This window comes from Rhinopithecus bieti, unplaced genomic scaffold (genome assembly GCF_001698545.2).
Source record: "Rhinopithecus bieti isolate Rb0 unplaced genomic scaffold, ASM169854v2 scaffold_21703, whole genome shotgun sequence".
Classification (NCBI taxonomy): Eukaryota; Metazoa; Chordata; class Mammalia; order Primates; family Cercopithecidae; genus Rhinopithecus; species Rhinopithecus bieti.
Window position 1 is genome coordinate 6,932,317 of NW_016812332.1, and position 4,688 is coordinate 6,937,004.

Sequence of the window (4,688 nt, forward strand, 5' to 3'; positions counted from 1 at the left end):
AAAACCAAACAGTAAACCAAATCCAATGAAAATAGAAGTCATACAAGAGATATTAATGAAAAGAGTACATTCAAAAGAATCACATAATCAAAGAGATCAAAAAAGGCCAAAAGTTTTTCCTTGTAATAATGCTAAAATAATCTACAAAATTCAAAGACCAAAAAAAATAAATAAATAAATAATGAGAGAGAGAGGGAGGGTAGGAGCACAGTAATATAAAAAGAAAAGGTGTTACTATTGATCCTAGAGAAGGAAGAAATTCAAAGTTATGAGCTACATTAATTATTGCAGTACATATTTGACAATTTAAATAAAATTTGTAAAAAAACTTGAAAAATGTCATTTACCAAAACTGACATGAGAAGACATAAAATCGGAATATTCCTGTAACTGTTTTAAAATCCACAATAAATAAGTTTTTCTCATATATGCACAAAAGTTCTAGGTCCAGATGTTTCACTAGAGAATTCTCCAAAACATATGAAAAGGAAAGAAAACTAACATTACCTACATATTTCACCTATTGACAAATTTCTCAGCTTGTTTTATAAGATTACCAATAATTTTAACATAGAAATGTGAGAAGGACTTTACAAGAAAAGACAATAACAGGTCAATCTCTCTTACAACCTAGCTAAAAATAATTTAAATTAAATATACATAAAATCCAGCAATATATAAGCACAAACATAGGTTGGGCTTGTTACGGGAATGAGCGTGTTTTAGTGTTCACAATTTTAAAACTGCAGTGCATTTTCTTAACAGAATAAAAGCCAAAAATCATATGACATTCTCTATAACTAAAAAAATAAACTGCAAAGTCTATGAGTGACAAAATCTATTACCTAACCTGCAATGATGAAAAAATATTTAAATTATTAAAGGCTACCTCCAAAATGACTGTGATGAACACCTCTGTAATGGTGAAGTGTTGAACATTTTCCTATTGACATTGGGAATGAGAAGATGATACCGAATATGATCAACTGTGTTCAACCTTACACCTGACAAAATTGCTAGTGAGAAGGTAAAGAAGGAAAAAAAAGATATTAAGAACCTGAAAAGAAGTAATTAAGCTAATTTTTCACAAAACATGAATAATTTACAGATAGACTATTATTTAAACACATTTACAAAGTATGTGCCTGTAAGATAATTTTTGAAATCAATTGTATTTCTTTTTTAAGGAAAGAAGAACTTCTAAAATAGAAATTTGAAAAATAAATGATGCCTCTAACAATAACAGCAGAATCACTCTACAGTAATTAATTTACTAACTGGAATACAAAATCTGAAAATGAAAACCCAGAAAGCATTAGGAGAAAATTGTTGGAAGTCAGGACATTAGTCCCTGGAAAAGGTGGGCAAATATTATCTTGGAAAGAAGTTTAGGAGAATTCTGGGTTGTCAGTAATAGCTAATTCCCTGACCTACATGGTTATTTGTGTTTATTGCAAAAAGGTAGCTTACTTTTTTAAATGTTATAATATCCATTGAATGTTTATTACGTTATACCCATTGAGATCTATGTTTATGATTTGTACATTTTTTAGGCGTGTGAAGCAACAATAAAACATTTATTACAAAGAAAATTAATGAATAAATAATAGTTAATTTTATTATGACATCAGATGATTTGTATATCTGAGCGTTCTTGACATACCATCTATATTTGACTTTCTTGTTTGAATAATTTCTCTAAAAATGTTCTTAGTACCCTGCTTTGGGTGGCAAACCACTCGAGGGAGAATGTGTCTGGGAATATTTTTTTAAATGTTCTCAAGGTGCAATAGCATTTTATGTGGATATAAAATTCTACATTAAAGTTGTTTTCCTTCTATACTTTTTAAAAAAATTATTTCCATGGGTTATTGGGGAACAGGTGGTGTTTGGTTACATGAGTAAGTCATTTAATGGTGATTTGTGAGATTTTGGTACACCCATCACCCGAGCAGTATACACTGCACCCAATTTGTAGTGTTTTATACCTCACCCCCTTCCCACTTTTTCCCCTTGAGTCCCTAAAGTCCGTTGTATAATTCTTATGCATTTTAATCCTCATAGCTTAGTTCCCACTTATGAGTGAGAACATATAATGTTTGATTTTCCATTCCTGAGTTACTTCACTTAGAATAATAGTCTCCAATCTCATCCAGGTTGCTGCAAGTTCCATGAATTCATTCCTTTTTATGGCTGAGTAATATTCCATTGAATATATATATACCACAGTGTCTTTATCCTCTCGTTGATTTATGGTCATTTGGATTGGTTCCAGGTTTTTGTAATTGTGAATTGTGCTGCTATACACATGCATGTGCAAGTATCTTTTTCGTGTAATGACTTATTTTCCTCTGGGTAGATATCCAGTAGTAGGATTTCTGGATCAAATGGTAGTTCTCCTTTTAGTTCTTTAAGGAATTTCCACACCGTTTTCCATAGTGGCTGTACTAGTTTACATTCTCACCAGCACTGTAGAAGTATTCCCTGATCACCACATCCATGTCAACAACTGCTGTGTTTTTGATTTTTTGCTTAGGGCTATTCTTGCAGGAGTAAGGTGGTATCACATTGTGGTTTTGATTTGCATTTCCCTGATCATTAGTGATGTTGAGCATTTTTTTCATATGTTTATTGGCCATTAGGTATATCTTCTTTTGAAAATTGTCTATTCATGTCCTTAGTTCACTTTTGATGAGATCTTTTTTCTTACTGATTTCTTTGAGTTCCTTATAGATTCTGGATATTAGTCTTTTGTCAGATGTACAGATTGTGAAGATTTTTTCTTTACTCTGTCGGTTGCTGACTGTTCCTTCTGCCTTGCAAAAACTTTTTAGTTTAATTATTTCCCAACTATTTATCTTTGTTTTTATTGCACTTGCTTTGGGGTTCTTGTCATGCAATCCTTGCCTAAGCCAATGTCTAGAAGTGTGTTTCCAATGGTATCTTCTAGAATTTTTATAGTTTCAGGTCTTAGATTTAATTTTTTTTTTTTTTTTTTTTTTTTTTTGAGATAGAGTCTTGGGGTCTTGCTCTATCCCCAGGCTGGAGTGCAGTGGTACAATCTTGGCTCACTGTAACCTCTGCCTCCTGGGTTCAAGCAAGTCTCCTGTCTCAGCCTCCCGAGTAGCTAGGATTACAGGTGCATGCCACCATGGCTGATTTACTTCTGTATTTTTTTAATAGAGATGGGGTTTTGCCATGTTGGCCAGGCTGGTCTTGAACTCCTGACCTTAGATGATACTCCCATCTCAGCCTCCCAAAGTGCTGAGATTACAGGCGTGAGCCACAGCGCCCAGCCATATTTAAGTTCTTAATCCATTTTGAGTTGATTTTTGTAGAAGGTGAGAGACGAGGATCCAGTTTCATTTCCTACATGTGGCTAGCCAATTATCCCAGCACAATTTGTTGAATAAGGTGTCTTTTCCCCACTTTGTGTTTTTGTTTGCTTAGTCAAAGATCAGTTGACTGTTAAGTATTTGGGTTTATTTCTGAGTTCTCTATTAATATGCTATTACCTTCTTGCAACCAAGTTGCAGTAAAGGTTTGATAGAATGCTTTGGTCCTCTGCAGGTAAACAGTTAGAATTTTGTCTTATAGTTAGAATTTTGTTTTGACTTAACCGAATTGGCTTAGAAACAGAAGACACATTATTTTCAAGAGCATATAGGGTATTTTACAAAATAAAACAACCATATGCTGGCTGTACAGCAAGTCACAGTCAATTTCAAGGAATTTAGATCATTCAGATTATGTCCTCTGGCCAAAACATCTGGAGAAAAGCACCATATTTTGTTTATTTGTTTAAAATTCTGTAGAGCATAGTTGTATAATTTCCGTTATTTCTGATAAATGTAAGATAGCGTTAAGTTGGTTTAGTACTTCTTTTCTGTCCTCCTTGCACAGTCACCCTTACTGGTTTCGGATTTCTTGTAGTTTGTGTTGTGACACAAGCCTAATTTTTCCTCAGATTTTAAAGCCTGCTACTTGTTTCTGAAGTAGAAAGTCATTGGTCAAGATAACATTTTAATAGATATATCCATATCTTACCATTTCACTAAATTTAGGTAGTTAAAATTTTTCAAAGCTGACATTGATACCTTTCTTCCAGTAGTTACATTTATTATACCTTACAACGTAGTGAGAAAAGGACGAAAAAACAGACTGGAATTTGGCAATTCAGGAATCAAATAATTCGGTTTTTGAAAGATATTGTCTAAAGAAATGTAGACAAGCTCTTTTGACTTAGAATTGTCTTGGCAATGCGGGCTCTTTCTTGGTTCCATATGAACTTTAAAGCCGTTTTTTCCAGTTCTGTGAAGAAACTCATTGGTAGCTTGATGGGGATGGCATTGAATCTGTAAATAACCGTGGGCAGTATGGCCATTTTCACGATATTGATTCTTCCTATCCATGAGCATGGTATGCTCTTCCATTTGTTAGTGTCCTCTTTTATTTCACTGAGCAGTGGTTTGTAGTTCTCCTTGAAGAGGTCCTTGACATCCCTTGTAAGTTGGATCCCTAGGTATTTTATTCTCTTTGAAGCAATTGTGAATGGAAGTTCATTCCTGATTTGGCTCTCTGTTTGTCTGTTACTGGTGTATAAGAATGCTTGTGATTTTTGCACATTAATTTTGTATCCTGAGACTTTGCTGAAGTTGCTTATCAGCTTAAGGAGATTTTGGGCTGAG